The sequence below is a fragment of the Neophocaena asiaeorientalis genome, unplaced genomic scaffold (genome assembly GCF_003031525.2).
Source record: "Neophocaena asiaeorientalis asiaeorientalis breed wild unplaced genomic scaffold, Neophocaena_asiaeorientalis_V1.1 scaffold100, whole genome shotgun sequence".
NCBI lineage: Eukaryota > Metazoa > Chordata > Mammalia > Artiodactyla > Phocoenidae > Neophocaena > Neophocaena asiaeorientalis.
In genome coordinates this window covers 2,294,959-2,315,951 of record NW_020173955.1, presented here as the reverse complement: position 1 = coordinate 2,315,951, position 20,993 = coordinate 2,294,959, and the positions used below count along the sequence as shown (strand labels likewise).

The 20,993-nt window shown below is 37.8% G+C and overlaps 1 protein-coding gene across 3 annotated transcripts in view; it reads left to right on the top strand.

The window, feature by feature from the left end:
* B3GNT2 (UDP-GlcNAc:betaGal beta-1,3-N-acetylglucosaminyltransferase 2) overlaps positions 1-20,171 on the top strand; it is a 324,948-nt gene extending 304,777 nt beyond the window's left edge. Inside the window, exons 14-15 of one of the 3 annotated variants that reach the window (XR_003004182.1) lie at positions 19,541-19,634; positions 19,818-20,171. The gene's annotated coding sequence lies outside the window, so the exon portion shown is untranslated. Of the gene's footprint in view, positions 1-4,589; positions 4,635-19,540; positions 19,635-19,817 lie in introns of those variants that run through there. The other 2 variants (XR_003004212.1, XR_003004183.1) reach the window with 2 other exon arrangements.
* The last annotated feature ends 822 nt before the right edge of the window (positions 20,172-20,993 follow it).

Below are 20,993 nucleotides of genomic sequence, written 5' to 3'. Positions count from 1 at the left end.
GACTCTTTTTCTCAACTCTGCTCCCCTCTACTTGTGAACATCATTTTTCTCCCCCTTCGCAGGTCAGCTTTTCTTTACTTCCTGGCTGAATGAGACCACTCCTGTGTCAGTTCTATGTTAGGATAGTCTAGGCTTTGCTGAAGAAAGAATGAAATCCTAAGCCATAAAGATTTTTTTCCTCACTCATGTCATCATTTTCTGTGGGGTGGGTAGCCTTTCTCCATCTTACAGCTGCATCATCTGGAACATGTGGCCTCCAAGGTCACTGTGGTGGGGAAACAAAGTGGAGTGATACGAGGGTTGTTTTCAACAGCGAAGCCCACAAAATGGCTTATATCACTTCTGTCCATTTCCCATTGGCCAGAACTTAGTCCCATGGCCTCAATCTAACTGCAGGGGAAACTGGGAAATGGAGAGGATCACATGGATAGTTAGTGAGCACTAACTGTCTCAGTTATCTCTCCAAACAACAGATAACCCAGAACAATTAGCCAAAGTTCTTGTTTCCTGTTAGTGTTATATTAGTCCAAACACCAAATTTCTAGGAAAGAGACTTTGGCCCAGCTTTGGTCAGATGTCCACTCTGACTCGGTGTGCTCTGTCTTGGAGAGAGGCTCATGTTGAAGAGAAGGGCAGTACTCAGAAAGAGGAGGCCCTTCAGACAATTAGTTAGCATCCACTACCTGGAGGCATGTTTTATTTCTGAAACCTCTGAGAATCAGTCTCTCCCTTATGCTATTTCTCAATGATGGTGTCTGTGTTTTATGGAATTCTTTAGTTTAAACATGAAAATATAGTGAACCTGCTGGAAGAGTTAGAACTTACTGGTTTTCTTTCTAGATAATTGTCCGTAAAACCTATGTCTGGAAATAAGGTGCTTGAGTTAGGAGGTGGTTACCAGACATATAAATGTGAAAAATCATTTTTCCTGATCTCAGTTGAGAGCTACTAGAACACAAAGGTGGCACTGAGCCCCTCCAAATGGGACTGCGGTGGTAGCCATGAGGATTGTTCCAAGTATTCCCATTCTCTTCTCCTTCTGGATATGTGGTAAGATTGCACTTCTTTGCCTCCTTTGTAATTAGGTGTGAACATGTGACTTGCTTTGGCCAATGAAATGGAAACATACATGACATGTCACTTGCAATCAGAGGCTTTAAGGGCCAGTGCCTGATTCCCTATATTTTCTTCTCCCTGCTGAGGAAATTGTGAACGCACATGATGAGATGGAGTAGCTCACCCTGGATCCCCTTGCTGGGCATTTGACAAAAGCAAACAACTTTGGTTGTGTGGAGCCACTTATTTAGACTCTGGGACTATTTGTTACTGTAGAAAACGTAGTCCCTTCTGTCTACTGCACCTCCCTTCATAGCCATCCAGTCCACAGAGGACCCCCACCCCTGAGCACAATCATATGTGACAGTCCTGATCAAAGCAGTCTTCCTTCTCTGTGTTGGCCCGAGGAGGCCAGCTGTGTGGTTTGCACCAGATTGGCAGTGATCGTGACACTTGAGCCCAATAACTCGGTCTCTTATAACAAAAGCCATATGATTTATAGGGTCACAGATATTTTAAACTGGAAACTTTTTGGATGTGGAAGACTACAGGATAGATTATGTTTGAAATAAATATTTAGACATTCTTCACCGCTGCCACCCTCCAGAAGGATAGGCTGATTCACTATGCTTACCACAGACTGCCTGCACAGACTCTGCTTTGTTAAAGATTAGATAAAGATGAAGTGCTAAATAGAGAGCAAGGAAGAGCATGAGACTCTGCTGCGATTCAATGCAGACAAAGCCTGCTTGTCTCGCTACAGCAGCTGTAACATCCCTCACAGTCTCCAGACGAATGAGCCACACTCTAACTCACTTTCTAACAAGTTTTGCTTAAAGAGGTCTCAGGTCAAATCAAGAATCAAGCAAATCTGATTACTTGTTAAAGGACCAAATTTTACTTTAGTTATTAAAGATAAGAAAATTAAAGAGGTATATGGAGATAAAGAGGAAATTCTAAGAGCTTATTCAATACAGATAGGACGCAGCAGGTGACCAAACTGAATTTCTAAAAATCTTATGAAAAGTATTAATGGCGCAAGCCAAGGAGTACTTTGAAGACACCAGAGATGAAGGTAAGGTAGTGAAAATTGCCTGAGAGCAGCAGGAAAGGAAGTCACAGTCTTTAACCTAAACACTTGATTGTGCATCTCCTCCTTAACATTCCCCCAAATGCTTGGCCTTAACAGCCCCAAATTATGGTTTGGAACTCCTTTAAAGAGGCTTAGCATTTCCTGTGCATGCTCTTCTTGACTCTGGTGATCAGCGCTAGGCTTGTCTTAGGCTCAGGGCCATGCCCAGCCAATAGGCTGTGTGCAGATGAGAAAAGAGGTCCCATCTTCCTTGAAGATGCTGCTATGAGCCAAGACGTTCAGCCTGGAGAGCAGAGCACAGACCAGATTTCAGAATCCACTCACCTTCTTGGCCTGACCCTGAGGTACAGGGCCCAGCCTAACACCTATATCCAACACCTATATACAACATCCTGCCTGTTTGCCCACTATCCTTGAATTCTTTCATTGTCCAGTCTGGGAGCTGCAGTGTACAAAATTTGGAACTTAGCATGAAATTCCCCAAAGAAGCTTTGATGATGGGGGGGAAGAAGAGAATGACAATAGTAGTTATTATAATTATTAACTATTAGTCATTAATAATATTATTATGATAATGAGCTATTATGGCAATCAGGTTTCATAGCATACTCCCGGAAAAGCCAAACTTAACGAATAATGCTGCTAAATTCTCCTACTAATAATATTGGTTTAAATTCTTGTCCTGGAGCAAGGGCTACTGGCTCAAATCTCAAATGGGAGGAGAAAGGAGAACATGAGGAGAAGGAGATGATAAAGGAGCAGGAAGAGAAGGAAAGAATTAACTTCTTTCTTAGGCCACATGTTGAAATTAGTGATGTCCACTTTGGGCAATTTTTCTACCTCCTTTCTACCTCTCCTAGGGTGTCCTGTGCCCTCACTGTATCCACACACACCCCTGACCCACTTCCAGAAGGGTACCATGTTCCAGAATTATCTACTTTTCTTTCCCCAGCAAACAAAGCCCATCTTCTTGGTGCTGCTCATTTATAAGAAGGAAAGTGCTCTGACTGAACCAAACCACACTAAGATAAGAATAACGGATGATCACTGTACTTTCCTAGAAGTGTTTCCCCCCTCTCTTTTTTATATTTGCTATTTGTTTTCAAGGGGTTGGTTACCAAAATGAAGGCCCATCTCTGGCTGGATATTTGCTCCTGGAAACAGCTCCCCCAAGCTGTTCCTGCTTCATGTATTTCCTTCCCTCTTTTCCCTTAGGTACCCCTGGTTTTCTAGAGGCTCTAATGTTTTTCTACAGTGATTCTCTTGCTGGAGAAGTAGCAGGGACCCTGGTGGTGGGGCAATCTTAGGGAGCGGGGGAATGGAATAGAGATTACATTCATATTTTTAGTTGGGGACACATATACTAGGTACAAAGCGGATTCTGAGGCAGGCTGGGGGTCTTATGTAGATATCATACGTCCACACCCTGCAGCAGTACACACTCCAGGACCTAAAAATCTTTGCAGAAAAAGAGTGTTTTCTGTAGTGAGACATGCCTAATTAGATCTGAGTCAAACATGAATCAGTGCAGTGTACATAATATTACTGTCAGAGTATCTCTCAGCTGACGTTGAGTTGCCTGAAATTTCACATTATGGGAAATTATCTTTTTAATTAAATAACTTTATGGTGAATAACATGTTCTATAGTGAACAGTAAGTGAGCTAATGATGGCCCCTTTAAAACAAAGCATAATAGGAAGAGAAAGTTATATTTTTAATGGATCCCCAAATTATGTCTGCGTCACTATTAATATCGGTTGATAAAGACAGACTGGTTCTTAGAATATTGATTCCACAGCCTGTAGAAAATACTAAAAATACAATCTTGAAATGTGAAACAAAGTAAATATATTACTTTAATTCATCTTTTAGGACTTCAGTAGGAAATTACTCAAGTTACACAACTAAAGACTTTTGCTAGAGTTTCCCCATCTTCTTGCCTCTGCTTCATTTGCACAAACATAAAAGGAATGTGCTGGTCTTTTTCTTTTTATTCTAAAAACAGAAATTGGAAGAACTTTTTGAGAATATTTGATACGACTAAGCTCAAGAACAAACAGTCAGAGGAATTGTCTCCTTGCAATCAAGTTTGGGTTGAAGAAGGGCTTACTCAGCACCCCGGGTACTCAGGGCTCTCCAGAGAGACCAATGCCTGGAGGCTGCTCAGTGGGAGGGGTGAACAGTGTCATTAGTCACTGGGTTTAAACAAAGGGGCCCTACAATGGCTATTTTGTTTTCTGCTTCCCCAAAGAAGGAGGCTAAAGAATATGCTACTCATGATTAATTCTGGAGAAAAAATTCCATGCAACTAGAATTTTTTCCAAGATTTAAAACAAACAAAATGTTCAATCCATATCAAAACCCTCTTAGGACAACTGATACTGTGCAGTGTGGAGAGTGCTTAGGAGAATATGCTATTTGTTCTTATCCTTTTCCAGGACTTGTTCATCCTCGTGGCAAATTTCAAGACCAACAAAAGACAAAGGCAGAGGCTGCCCCTGGACGAATGATGAGTGGGGCAGCATGGGGTGGAGCACAGAGGGAATTGAAGGGTTGAAAATGGGGGGCAGCTCTCCACTCGTAAACTGTAATAAAACCCCTGAGTCAGTCACTTAATCTCTTGGATCTTAGTCTCTTTATCTGTGAAATGGGTGACAGGACTAGATCAGCAGTCCCAACCTTCTCTGCGAAGACTTCCCTGATTACTCAGGTTGTATTTTTAGTTCCTTTTCAATATACTATATTTAAATTTTATTCTATTCAAGTATAGTTGATTTACAATGCTGTGTTAATTTCTGCAATGCAGCAGAGTGATTCAGTTATACATATATATACATTATTTTTCAGATTCTTTTCCATTGTAGGTTATTATAAGATATTGAATATAGTTCCCTGTGCTATACAGTAGGACCCTGTTGTTTATCCATTCTCTATATAATAGTTTGCATCTGCTAACCCCAAACTCCCCATCCATCTCTCCCCCACCCCCCTCCCCCTTGGCAACCACAAGTCTGTTCTCTATGTCTGTGAGTCTGTTTCATAGATAAGTTCATTTGCGTCATATTTAAGATTCCACATATAAGTGATATCATTTGGTATTTGTCTTTTTCTTTCTGACTTACTTCACTTAGTATGATAATCTCTAGGTCCATCCATGTTGCTGTAAATGGCATTATTTCATTCTTTTTTATGGCTGAGTATACGTACCATATCATCTTTATCCATTGCTCTGTCGATGAACATTTAGGTTATTTCCATGTCTTGACTATTGTGAGTAGTGCTGCTATGAACATTCGGGTGCATGTATCTTTTCGAAGTATGGTTTTCTCTGGATATATGCCCAGGAGTGGGATTGCTGGATCATATGGTAACTCTATTTTTAGTTTTTTGAGGAACCTCCATACTGTTTTCCATAGCAGTTGTACCAATTTACATTCCCACCAACAGTGTAGGAGTGTGCCCTTTCCTCCACACCCTTTCCAGCATTTGTTATTCGTAGACTTTTTAATGATGGCCATTCTGACTGGTGAGGATGATATACCATTTTAAATTCCCTAACCATGACATTCTGTTAGGCATAATTCTTTTTTTTTTGTTATACTGACTTTTTAAAAAAGTTATTGATATATGAAAAAGTTATTGATAAAGTTATTGATATATATTGATGTTCAATTGGCATAATTCTTATTCAGTACATACAGATTTATATTTTGTCAGTGACTATAGAATTTTAGTCCTGGTATGTGTAAATTGCAGATCACTCCTTCCATGGGTAGCTGTGAAAGAGAGAAATGAAGGTTGAAACTTGCAAAGAAACTAAAGCAGAGAAACTAAAGGAGAGATTTTTGAAATAAAGACTGAGGCAGACCAAGGGAGACAAGAGGTAATAATCCTGGGCTTTGGAAGTACCTCCTGTGGTTTTCTTCAGGAGGACAAGGGGAGAAATGCATGTGCTGGCATGAAGTTACCATAGGCAGATGCAGGGCTGCAAAACTCTGGGTATTATGGGTGATCAATTCTCAAAGGTTTTTCCATCGAAAGCTTCCAACATTGCTCTGGGATCCAGGTATTTAGGAGGCAGAATCCAGGAGATAGAAGTCAAATTTCATGTTAGGCTTGGTTCTCCCTAAAACGAGGATTTTAAAGCAAGTTGTTTGCTTAGATGTTATCCTAGGAAGTCAATACAAAGTGTTAATGAACATATTACTGCTGTGGTCAGTGGGGGCCCCATGCCTATAGAGACCTCTGGGACACTTGCAGCCCCTGCCTCTGAGTTGTCCCACCTGAGGGGTGAGAAGTGGTGCTTTTCCCACCAACTCTCTTTTGCTCCAGGAGATATTAAGTCCCCAGCACTTCCAGCGTGCTCCTGACCAAGTCTGCCCCTGCAGCTGGAAAAAGCCTCAGGCAGAGTTGCAGATACTTATAGCAGAAAGCCCTTGGCATGTAAGCAATATGGACAGGGCAATAGTGTGTCTGATAGAAACCACCAAGTCACAAAATAAGAAAGGACGTGAACATTCAGAGGAGGACCAACTCCAGAAAGAATTCTTCTCACTATGGTTACTTTTATCAATTCTGTAAAATGATTTATAAATATCTTATTGAAAATGCAGAAAAGAAGGTCCTGAAAGGTATCTTGCTAGTGAGTATGAAATGGTAAATGGTTGAATATCCATAGAGTAGTGATGATTACTAAGGTAAGATGTAGAAAAGTTATATTTATTTTAGTACAAGAAAACATAGTTCTAACAGCTTGCAGAGGTTTACTCCAGACATTTCCCCTAACGTGGTTTCCACCATAAGGACTTAAGTTCTTGAACCACAAGTCCTCCGGCGTCAGCGTTCTTAAGAATGTGGTCTGCATAGTTGAGGAGCTGCTATTGTACAGGCTTTTATTATTTCATTTCTTATTTATGTTGCTCAACCCCATTAGAAACTGAATTCTCTATAGTGATGCAGCCCTCTGAACTTTTCATAGCATCCAGAACAACTCCTGGAACATAGTGGTTCTTCAGTACTCCTATTGATGCGATCCTAAAATTTTAAAATAGTTTCAAGGTTGTAGGAAACCTTAGGAAAATGTATGTTTATAATGAAAAATATGTCTTGACAACTGATCAAAGATATGAATAGTTCGCACAAGAGGAGGAGAGTCACACGAGAACAGTCAACAGATGTGAACCATATTGAGCTCCTCTAGTAACTCCATTTGGTGGAGTCTATCATTTGATCTGGCCAGAGCCCTTCTATTTGGCACCCTGTCTTCCTTCCTTTCATTCTTTCTTTCTTTCAACATCTTTATTGGAGTATAATTGCTTTACAATGGTGTGTTAGTTTCTGCTTTATAACAAAGTGAATCAGCTATACATATATCCCCATATTTCCTCCCTTTTGTGTGTCCCTCCCACCCTGTTTTCACAATGTTGATTCTTCCAATCCAAGAACATGGTATAATCTCTCCATCTCTTTGTATCATCTTTAATTTCTTTCATCACTGTCTTATAGTTTTCTGCATATAGGTCTTTTGTCTCCTTAGGTAGGTTTATTCCTAGGTATTTTATTCTTTTTGTTGCAGTGATAAATGGGAGTGTTTCCTTAATTTCTCTTTCAGATTTTTCATCATTAGTGTATAGGAATGCAAGAGACTTCTGTGCATTAATTTTGTATCCTGCTACTTTATCAAATTCATTGATTAGCTCTAGTAGTCTTCTGGTAGCACCTTTAGGATTCTCTATGTATAGTATCATGTCATCTGCAAACAGTGACAGCTTTACTTCTTCTTTCCTGATTTGGATTCCTTTTATTTCTTTCTCTTCTCTGATTGCTGTGGTTAAAACTACCAAAACTATGTTGAATGAGAGTGGTGAGAGTGGACAACCTTGTCTTGTTCCTCATCTTAGGGAAATGGTTTCAGCTTTTCACCATTGAGAACGATGTTGGCTGTGAGTTTGTCATATGTGGGTTTGTCATACATGCCTTTATTATGTCAAGGAAAGTTCCCTCTATGCGTACTTTCTGGAGGGTTTTTATCATAAATGGGTGTTGAATTTTGTCGAAAGCTTTTTCTGCATCTACTGAGATGGTCATATGGTTTTTCTCCTTCAGTATGTTAATATGGTTTATCACATTGATTGATTTGCATATTTGAAGAATCCTTGCATTCCTGGGATAAAACCACTTGATCATGGTGTATGATCCTTTTAATGTGGCACCCTGTCTTTAGATTAATGCTCTTCCTTCCACTCCAGACAAATGGTTCTGATAGGGACCACCAGTTTTAGTACCCAAATCCCTGACCACAGTTGATTGGTTTAGGAGTGAGTGACTGACCCTTGCCAATAAGACTCCTTCCCTGGGAATGTGGAGTTGGTAAAGACATGCAGTCACCATAAATATGAAGCATGGGAACACCTGGTGGCCAGGTTTCCAACTATGTGAAGGAAGCCAGGTTGAGAAAAGCAGAGGCCAGAGACAGAGGGAGAAAATAAGCACTTAGCCTTACTCCTACCTTTCCTTCCTGTAAAAGGTTGTGGATTTTTACTTGAAACCAAGGGTTCCGTCTATTACAGTGCAAAAATACAAATGTAAATAAGTGTAAGATAGGATTCTTGTACCAGTAAAATAAGAGCAACAATACATGAACATGAAAGTTTGGATGCATCTGATGATCCTGTAAGCTGATGCTCTTTTTCTGGAAACCATCTTGGATACACATGACATGAATCAGAGACTAAACCTTTAACGTTCTTTACAATATGTGTATATTATCTCATATAATTTTCATACTAATAATATGAGGTGGGTACTATCATTATGCCTGTTTTTTAGTTGAGGAAAGTGCCTCAGAGAGGTCAAGAAATTTACCCAAGTTCACACAGGTAAGTGATAGAGCCAGAATTCAAACACAGCCAGTCTGCCAGCACTCATACCTTTAGCCACACATTATATATTAATTTATTTAACTCTGGAAAATGTAACATATACCAAGGCGATAATTCAAAGGAAAGAGAAGGCATATAAATGTGTATAGAAGCAATTATTATCATATCTAAAAACTAGAAAAAGCCCACATACACACCTACAACAAATAAGAAGACAGCAAATATGATACATTGGTACAATAAAACATGACATTACTGGTTGGAATGATAAAATGAGAGACATATAAGAATGGATAAAGGATTATAGAAAACAATAGCAGATGAGAAAAAGTATAATTCCAAATGATAAATACTGGTTCCTAACAATTACACACATTTGTTTTTATGCAAGCAGCAGAACGGAAAAAGTCTTCGGGGTTTATGAAAGCATGGAAATTTGAGGAGTTTAAGTTCATGTTTGTTGCTCTTGGTACTTAGATATTTCTATTTAACTTTCATTGTAAAGTTGATTAAATACCCAATTAAAAGCAAGCTTATTAAAGATTTAAAGTAATATTAATGGAAGAAAAAAAGGAAGAGAGGCTTGTGAGATTAAGAAAAGATTTTTTATTGGGAAAGCCTCATTTGAAGAATATAAATAAAGATGGGATAGAGTGTATAATGTACTAAGAGAAAAAGTATAAACAAAAAAGGTAAACTTGCATCTGCTCATTTGTTCCTGATCTGTTGCAATCCTAACTATCCCTCTTTTCCTCCAGTGCTGCCATCCTGAGGCCCCCAACCAGAAACTTCCTCAGAGCAAACAGGGTACTTCATTCGTCTCTTTCTTGTGGTGCTTGCCCTTTTTCCACCTTGTTTTATAGCTATCTGTGCACTTGGCTCCTTTCTTAACCATAAGCTCTATAAAGGTAGCAACCATGTATCTTCAACATCTTTGTAGGCCCAAGTAGCCCCACATAATGTCATACGGTGGGTGTTCAATATGTGTTTGTTAGATGAGTAAGTATTCTTGTAAGAGTAAGGAGAAAAAGACTTGGAAGGCTCCGTTTTGAACAAGCAACTGTGATTGGGGATATTAGAAGTGTTGTTCTTAAGAAACTTATTTCTTCTCCCAGATTGAGGAGGTGAGTGGTATAGTTCTGAGGGACTCCGCAAGAGTAGCAGAAGCATAAGGTGATTTTGATTTCATGAGCTCTGAGGCCAATACATCTGGAATGATGAAGACAATCATAAGGCCTGATTGATGATAGCAGCTAGCAAAGAACAATGAAAAGAGAAAAGTTGAAAAACGAGTAAGCAGGAATGGAAATCAGAGAAGTGTCAGAGGTGTTATCCCAAAGAAGTCTTATGGTTTTACCTTCATTAGGTCCAAGGTCCTTTTTTTGTTTGTTTGTTTTGTTTATTTTTCCGGTACGCGGGCCTCTCACCACTGTGGCCTCTCCCGCTGCGGAGCAACAGGCTCCGGACGCGCAGGCTCAGCGGCCATGGCCCATGGGCTCAGCCGCTCTGCAGCATGTGGGATCTTCCCGGACCAGGGCACGAACCTGCGTCCCCTGCACCGGCAGGCGGACTCTCAACCACTGCACCACCAGGGAAGCCCTACAGTTATTTTTTTTAAAACTGTCAGATTTTCTGTTTCTACCTCCTTTAATCCTAGTAAGTTCATTGGAATGAGCAAAGTGGATTGGACATTCTTTCTAACATACATACACACACACACACACACACACACACACACACACAATTTCTCTGTCATGCCAATGACTTCATTGTTTTTTTGGGTTTTTTTGTTTTTGTTTTTACCAAATAGGAAAGGACACACAGTGTCAAGGAATTCCTATTCCTATTTGAATTCCTAAAGACTCAAGGATTCTAAACTTCCTTCACCCCTATTATAACCTTGAACACAATGATTCAGCTCTGATTCAGATAGGATGCAAAATATCTGGTGGTTCTTCCTTCCCTCTCTGCCTGCATGATGTGCAGGAACACCTTTCACGTTGGAATTGTAAGCTCTATGAGTTCAGGAACTAGGTCATAAATTATATATATCTGAGCAATGCCAAGCTTAAATATTTACTAGTGTGATTTTATCTACTACAAATCACAGAGGCATAAATGTTCCCAATACCTAATCTCTGTAAGCAGATAATTCCTCTACCTTGCCCATTAAATCCAGAGTCCTCTTTAAGGAGATTTTTCTTTGCGTAGTGTTTGGCTTATGATCTGTCTTCTCTCACTCGAATGTAAGTTCCATGAGAGCAAAAGTATTGTCTGTTTTGTTCAACTATGCTATCCCCACAGCTTACAACAGTACCTTGTACTTAGTAAATACTGGGTGCCAAATAATTGAATGGATAAATGATTGAATTACCAAGCCACTGGCTGTGACTTAAAAGTCTTTTGTAAATATTACCCTGAATATCTTACATACATACACACACATATGTGGCTCTTCAGTGACCTTCTCTTCCTTTCTGCTCCTCCCCACCAACTCATCAGAAAAACTAAGTAATCATTGGCCGTGCATAAGGATCTGTCTGGTTTTCGCTGAATAGAAAATGAAAATGCTTTGCTTTTACAAAACCTTATGTGGGGAGCTTGCAACTCAAAAAAGATGTTTGTAATACCAAAGTGTTTTTTGTTTTATTAAATCCAGATTGTTGGGTGGAGTCCCTTAGCTAAAAGTCACTCTCAAGCAAAATGAATTGCTTGTTATTCTCACAAAGAATTTACAGGAAGCAATTTGTAAAGGTTGCCATCAGGCTGAAGTCATTGTTGGCAATAGGAATTGGTATGTCATCAACCTCAGAGCAGTCATTTAACCTGGGTCTGCTAAGAGAAATATCCATAATGCAAGGAAAATTGAATTCTACTGCTTCAGATTACAGCCACTTTTGATATTATTCCAATTTGATCATGGAGTTTAAAATATTTGACATATCAGTTTCTTTCATCCTGCCACTATGCGGAAATATCTGCTTTACATGTGCTTAGCACTGGTCCTATCATTACCAGCTATTTCACAAATAGTTTTTAAAATATCTGCTCTCCTATTGGAATGGATTACAGGGAAGCAAGCACTTCATGATCCGATAGCTCAGAATTTTGTAGTTTCGACCTTGAATAAAAGAATGAACCTTGAATTTAAAAAAAAACCTGCTCTCCTTTCCTCATTGTACATACCAAGTTGCCATAGGCATAGCCAGGAAATGAATATTTTGCCAAAGTGCTCTGGCCCATTCCAGCCGGTAACCTGTCTGCTGGTTAAGTAATAATAGCAACAACAACTAACAAATTCTACTCATTTGAAGGATCTGTCCTCCAGTCTAGGTGACAAGTGGGAAATCATGTATGGGGGCATCGTTATAGCAGAGAAACACTGGATCCAGGCGTGCAGTGAAGATGCTCCCAATTTCTCTTAATGTGTTTATTTTCATCACCCTGGGGAAACAGGGCTGACGAGATGGAAACACATATATGCATATCATTAGCAAACATTAGACCAGTTCCCCATATTTCCAGCACCAAATTGGAAAACAAGATGTTGACAAAACCAAAATGATTATTTTTTAGCCTTATGAACATAATGCTCAGTTCGTTTACTGATTCAGCAAAAATGTACTGAATGCTGTGAGCCATCAACACAAAGTAGACTGAAAACAAAGCAGAAGCATCTTGCTGCATAGACTCCCCAACTACTAAATGATTTTGAATGAATGTATTCCTTACTATCATCGCAAACAATCATATACTGATGTTAAAATCCCTCTAGTCAGAGGATTGTCTCGGATGGAAAATACAGCAACCATCAGGTCAAAGTGGTTAAAGATGCTTCACTCCACTGAGTAATTATCCTAGAAAAAGACTGACAAGAAGTATGTGGTCCTCTGTCTCTCTCCTCCTCGAACACAATCGTGCCCTTTGTTTAGCAGCTGAGATGGCTTGTTTATAAGCCCTGTCATTCAGCACCCTGATGTCTGGGCCTCCCAGACTGAACAAGATTTCTTGATTGAGTCAAGCCATTCATTTGCTGACTGACCCTGGCCAGTGTGGCCTGTTGGCTATCACCCTCCCACAGCTGATGCTTATAGTGTGACATGATTTGGCCTGATAGCACTTCCACAGCCCACCTATGGTTGCCATCACTTGCCCATTCCACGGCTGAGTAGACAGCCTCCTGTGTGGTTCTTTTGCATGTGGGCCAAAGAAATTAATTTTCAGTCATCATTCTTAGTTGCAGCTGGCTAATTGGACTCTAGGGTCACTTCTTTGTCTTATGCAATTAATCAAAGTCTACTTAGTTAATTATTGCAATATTTGTTCAACAAATAACTAGTGAACATTTACGGTGTGCCCAGCAAGGTGCAAAGGATAAAACAGGCCACACAAGTTCCAGTAGACCAAAAAATTAATGCATGTCTCTAATTTATATCTAGTTTTCCTATTTTTAAGTTGAATAAATGGGTTTTTTCAATTAAGTATGAAACCATGATCCTTTCTTTTGTTATCTCTTCTTTGCTTCAAACTCAAAAATATTATCGTCTTTCTAGTGATCTAACATTCACTCACTCTTGTTTATTTGTTTAGTTTTGAGTTTACAGGTATTTAGTAATTCATGTAAGACTTCTGGAATATATTTTGAAGGGTGGTATGAAGTATTTGACCTAAAATAATTTGAATTTCTAATGAATGATTACCACAGGTATGTACTTTCAAATCTTTCCTATTGTTTTGCATTGTACTTGGTCATTTTTTAATCCTTATTTATAATGGGGCCTGTTTCTGAGGTTTCTCTTCTGTTTCACTGACTTATGTTTCCATTTTGTTTGCTCATTGTCCTTTCTCTTTTTCAGAATGTTTTTGTTATTCTCACCTTTTACTTTTCTAAATGAACATTATGACATTCTTTTTAAATCCTAAAAAATCTTCCATTTTTATTTTGATTGGGATTGCATTAAATTTAAAAAGAACATATTAAGAATTGACATCTTTAAAATATTTTGTTCTTCCTAGATGTTATTGCCCGATGAATTTCATTATTTTGTTTATATAGCCAAACACTTCTTATTAAGTCTACTCTTCTTTATATATATTTTATTGCTATTATAAATTGGATCTCTTTTTTAAAATTAGGTTTTTCTAGTTCGTAATTGTTGGTATTCAAGAATGTTAACGGCTTTTCTATATCTTATATTTGATCTGGCCATTTACTATTGTAGTAAGTTTAAAATTCTAGCTGATCCCTTGGGCATGTTTTTAGATACATAGTCAATTGTCTTCAAATAGCGATGTTTTGTTTCTTCCATTATGTATTTCTCTTGGGTTTGTTCAATCTCTCTTCTTACATCGTCCTGAACTCCCCAAACAATATTAAATCAAAATGATGATAGAGAACACATCTCTAGTAATATCATCTTAAATATTTCTCCTCATACCTTAAGCTAATCAGCAACAATGGCAGTAAGTTTGGGATTAAACATTGCCGTATGGAAAACTTAGCCTTTCATAAATTTAATAACTATGACTGACTTATGCATCTTGGTCTTTTGGCTAAGGTCTAGTAATTATGATATTGTGGTGCTATTATTAAAATGGAATCAAGAACTGGAAATATGATGTTTGTCATGAGTTGAAGCTTTCTTCTAGTGCTCTGGGTTGACATTGCTATAACTATTGCAAAATTATAGTTTGAACTTCAGGTTTCCTCCAAAAATAGTATTTCATGCTGATTTAAAAGGCTATGTAGCTACTAAGGAATAAATTATGATTTTGAATAATAATACCAAGAATGTTCATTCTTCCATTGTACTACACTCCTAGAAAATCTTCTGGAAGTCAAAATTATGTAAGAGAAGCCGAGTTTTTCCATAGAAAAAATGGTATAATAAATCCAGAATTGGATTCAAAACTAAGGGTCACATATCCAAATTTTCTTAGCGATGATTACAAACACCATATTAAATAAAATGTAAAGGTTATATAATATAAAGCTTTGTTGAGTTTATCTATAACTTGTTAGTTTACTGACTAGGGCAATTCAGTTACCCATCATGTGCCTTTATATTTCCTAGAGCATCATCATGTTCTGTAAATATTTTTTGGTCTTTTCTTCCTGTTTCATTTTAACTTTTTTTAAAAAATTGAAGTAAAATTGGTATATAACATTATATGTTTTAGGTATACAACATTATAATTTGACATCTGTGTACACTGCAAAGTAACTACCACCAAAGGTCTAGTTACCATCCTTCACCAGACAGTTGATCCCCTTCACCCATGTCATCCATCCCCCCAACCCCCTTCCCCTCCAATAACCATCAATCTGTTTTCTGCGTCTATGAGTTTGTTTTGTTTTGTTTTAGATTCCACATAAAAGTGAAATCATACAGTATTTTTATTTCTCTGACTTATTTCACTTAACATAATATCCTCAAGGTTGTATACCCATGTTGTTGCAAATGGCAAGATCTCTTTCTTTTATATGACTGAGTAGTATTCCACTGTCTGTATATACACCATATCTTCTTTATCCATTCATCCATCAGTGGGCACTTAAGTTGCTTCCATATCTTGGCTATTATAAATAATGCTGCAATGAACGTAGGGGTGCACATATTTTTTCAAATTAGTATTTTTGTATTTGGAAAAATACCCAGAATTGGAATAGCTCAATCGTATGGTAGTTCTATTCTTAATTTTTTGAGGGATCTCCATACCATTTTCCATAGTAGCTGCACCAATTTACATTCCCACCAACAGTGCACAAGCATTCCCTTTTCTCCACATCCTCACCAACACTGTTATATCTTGTCTATTTTGATAACTGCCATTCTAACAGGTGTGAGGTGGCATCTCATTGTGGTTTTGATCTGTATTTCCCTAATAATTAGTGGTGTTGAATATCTTGTCATATGCCTGTTGGCTATCTATATGTCTTCTTTGGGAAAATGTCTATTCACAACTTTTGCTCATCTAAAAAATTGGGTAGTTTGGTTTTTGGTTGTTGAGATTTCTTCCTATTTTAAACAAAGTAAATTAAAAGGTGAATTAAGGTCATAAATTGCAGAAGGGCTTGTTTGGAGTGTTGGTTTAGAGAAAGAATTTGGAGCAGAGGTTTTGGAGTGAGGCATAGTTGGGCACAAAGCCTGCTTCCGCCTATCATTTATTTTAAAATATTTAGTGAGTTCTAGGTGCCACAGATCCCACAGTGAATGAAACAGACAACATCCCCAATCTCATGGATTTTACATTTTAGTGCCACTCGCTGGTCACGACATAAGACATTTTTTAAAACATCTTTAGGGTTCAACTTCCTCATTCATAAAGTAAGAATAACAGCACCTACCTTATAGGGTCATTTTAAACATTAAATTAGGTAATGTCTGTAAAGCACCTAGCAAATGTAAGAACTGGTAGCTGATTTTCATATTTTAAACCCCTGCTTTTGAAAAGAATGGTAAGAAATAAAAACATAAGAAAGGAGAACATTTAAATCATCCACAATCTTATCATCTAGAGATAACCATTATTACTATTTTAATATATGCTTCCAGGGTTATCATGCATATATTTCTTTCTAAAAAGAGCATCTATAGCACATACTTTTATTTTGAGATACATTTTGCCCAATTGCCCCTCAGAAAGGCTGAACTGTGTACTCCCACCAGTCGTACGTGGTAGTTCTGTCTCTTTCTGGGGAGATTTTACGTCAACTGAAAACTTTTTGAGAGAATGCTGCTCTCATTAGGTCATGCAAATTTTTCTATAGCTATCAACTATAACTCCCAAATTAAAAAATAATACCACTAGGTGCATGTCATAATTAGAAATCTTTCGGCTGCTAAGAACCCACCCAAGATATTTCAAAAGCAGAGTATCTTCTAAAGCTATGTGTGAATGGGAACCTGAGCTAGAGTCAGAAAGCCATCAGGTCCCCCAAGTAGCTACTCCTTCTACCTGCCTCTCAGGGACATTATCCACAAACTCACGGCATCTCTGCTTCTCCCTGTGCATCAGCTGACGCCACCCTCCAGAGGCTGGCTTCCAGCTTGCACATGGCCCATAGTGGTCATGTCGTGACCTTTCAGTCCAGCTCTTATGGTTGTTTACCCTCACTTCAGCCTTTTAATTCCAAGTTCCTGAAAAAGGAGTATAACTGACCCAGCTCATCTTCTTTTGAACCAGTAAATCCAAAGCAGGGGTCACTGAACAGCCTATGGATGGGTGCTTTGGGTCCCTTCTTTGTTTGATTAGCTATAGCAAGGGGGCAGGATCATGTCGTGTAGAGTATGACCATTAGAGCATAAGGGGTGTGAGCAGGGAAGGGTATATGACAAGGTAGCCATACTCGGAATATTCTAAACAGGGATCTTTGTCAGATGTAAAGAGAAGTCTACCAGGTATAATTTTGATGGTCTAATACTTGGAAGTAATTTTAATGGTTTATGGAGGCAATGGTTTGGAATATTTGAAATTTGAACCGTCCCCTCAAATTTAGAGTTGTATAGTCACCATTTCTAGAGTAAACAAGGTACACTAGAAAAAAACATAGGATCTGAAATCAGATTATTTTATAGTACTTTATAGCACATATTTTTAGAATATTACCTAGAATAAGATTTAAAGATCAGGTTGCCTATCATTCTGTTGCCTTGAAAATAGATTTTTTTTGCTTTCTTGAACTACACATTTCATCAAGAGTAAGAGCTTTCCCTTGCAATATGATGTTATGCAGAATGCACCTGCCTTTTAAACATATGAACTAATCCTGACCAGTGGTGGTGACTTGTCATCTTTTCATCTTGTTTAGCACACTGGGACATCACTGTATCAAGAAGCCTCAAAGTTTGGGTTTAAATAACGGCTGAAATCAAAGTCACATAGCCTTGAATGTAATCCTTGAATGTAATCTACAAAATCAAATGTCCTCTCACCTAAGACCCAGTTCTGATTTTTGTCTTTTGAAAATGAATTTGTAGGAGAAAATATTTGCAAAGCACCTATCTGACAAAACCTTACATTTGGAATACGTTATTTTAAAAAAAATTCTCAAAACTCAACAGTGAAAAAGAAACAATCCAATTATAAAATGGGCAAAAGACATGAAGAGATTTCACAGAAGAGAATGTATAGATGGAAAATAATGGTATGAAAAGATGTTCAGCATCATTAGTCATTAGGGAAATGCAAGTTAAAACCACAATGAAATATTACTACACAAGTGTTTGTGAGGATGCAGAGAAACTGGATCTGTCATGCATTGCTGGTAGGAATGTAAAATGGTACAGCCACTCTGGAAAACAGTTTGGTATTTTCTTGCAAAGCTAAACATGCAACTCAGCAATCAACTCTTGGACATTTATCACAGAAAAATTAAAATATATGTTTACGCAAAACCCGTACAGTGATACTCATTGCAGCTTTATTCCTACTAGCAAAATACTGGAAACAGCCCAGATGCCCTTCAGTAGGTGAATGGTTGAACAAACTCTACATCCACACAATAGAATACTACTCAACAATAAAAAGGAATGAACTACTGATAAATGAAACACCCTGGATGCACCTCAAGGACATTATGCTTAGTGAAGAAAAATCAATCTTAAATGTCAAATGCAGTAAGATTCCATTTATATCACATTTTTGAAATAACAAAACTACAGAGATTGAGAAGAGATTCATGGTAGCCAGATGACAAGGAGGGGATGAGGTGGTGAGTGCTAATTCGCAGTGGTAGCAGGAGGGAATTCTTTTGCAATAATGTGACAGCTGAATATTGATTGTAGTGGTGGTTACATGAATCTATACATGAGATTAAACTGTATAAAATTATACACACACACACACAAATAAATTCTGGTTAAAAAAGGTTACAACTGAGTAACATACCAACTGGGATTGGTATGTTAACAGTAATGTACCAATGCCAATTTCCAAGTTTTGATTATATACTATAGCTATAAGATGATACCATGAGGGGGACATGGGGCTCTTTATACCACAGTTGAACTTCCTGTGAATCTATAATTATTTCAAAACAAAAAGTTTAAAAACTGAATTGTAATCAATACTAAGGCTCTGATATTTTTTTCATCAGCTATTTTAAAGGGTATAAAGAATTGGATTTATCAGGCAAAGATGCTGATGTTATTATTTAAAAACACAATCTTATCCAAAAGGAGCATTATCTTTTAGAGTAGTCATCTTGGAAGTTTGACCACTTATACAAATGTTTTGGGCAGATTGCAGATAGAATGTTTTAGAAATCCTCCTTTGTAACTGCCTGTAGATATCACCACCAGTCATAATCAAGTATGAAACCTGTTACTTTATAGGACACTCTCTTGTCCCATTTTCTTCCCATCTCTATTACTTCATCTTAGTTCTACATGTTCTTCAAATAAAGATGAGCTTATTTGGCACAGATGGGACACCTGTAAGGAAAGGGAAAAGAGGGTCCATCATCAGTTTATTTGAATCCAAAGAAAGTCTTTCCTTTGTTTCAGTTACTGGAAATTCTCGCTGTGAACTTGTCAAGTATGAAATATTGTCCCATGTGATGGAGGACTGTGAATGTTAATGACTTTCATTGTTGCCAAGGTATGGGACATTTGAAAGAACTTGAAGCAACATTTGTTTATCTTAAAGCAGTTGAATAGCTAAGTCAGGGAGACATTTAATTTTTTTACCTACTGCAATGGCTAGAATTTTATTTTATTTAGATTTTATTTATTTTTTATTGAAGTATATTTGACTTAATGTTTGATTTTTTTTTAATTGAAGTTTTCATGACTCTTGGTCTTTGGGAATTAAATGCCTCTAAGAGATGCAACTTGAGAATCTCCATCGTGGCTCACAAGATTGTATTTTCTTACTGACGTGAGACACCAGAAGGTGAAGAAATTGAACTTAAATCTGGGAAAGAAAAAACGAATGCATCACTTATTTGTTCAGGAAGTACAGGTACTAAGATTCAAACTGACCATGTGGATTTTGCAAGATATTACCCAAATATCTCATTTATTTTACGTTGAAGAGCTGTCTTTGGCTCAGTGGAATCACAGAGTTTGAAACATTATATTACTATGCAGTAGAAATAAAGTCACAATTACAAAAGGGATTCATAAATTTTGATGAACATGACTCATGCTGTTTCTTCAGTTGCCCTTAGATTACAGACTGAATTAATCAATCTTCTCTAGCCAAGTTGCTCAGTTTTAAGAAAAACTTGTTGAACTGAAAGCAATGCCAAATCTCTGTTATTTTAGAGGCATTGTACTAAATTTTATGGCTATGTAGTCAATTCTGGCTATTGTTTGGACCTACCTAGTTGTGAAAAAGTATATCCACTTTTAAAGAAACTACTGATATAAAGGCAAAAAGTCACCTAATTTGGTTTTAATCTGGAGTCCAAATTGAGACCAAATTTATTTGCAGGCTAGGTCTGTAGCTTATGCCTGTGGGCTTCTGGAGTTACGTGATTGTTCAGCTTTAAATCTGTACTTGTATTGCAGGTCACAACTGCTTTCTCCTTCTTTCTCCCCCTCTTCCTCCTTCATTTTTCCTTCTTCTCCTTCTTCTCCTCTTCCTCCTCCAAGTAAACTGAGAGTGAGGAGTAGATTTCCTGGAGTGAAAAGGTAGATGATAATCTGAATGAACTCCAGAAGTAAGGCACCAGTGTCTGTGGGGTGGTCCATTTGTGTGGGTAGGCCCAGATCCAAAACAGAATGCACAAATATTTGAATGCTCCACTATTGTTTTGTTCTAGAAAATATGCAGGTTTGGGTCCAGTGTCAATTAAATCCCTAAATTTTCTGGTTTTTTTTGCAATTCACACAGGTGCATAAAAATGGAGTTGGGGATCAAATTCCTTCTTGTTTAGGATTTAGGGGAGTCACATTTATTTCTATTCTACCCAGCTTTAAACTGTAAATTTCTATGAAATATGTTTTGTACAAT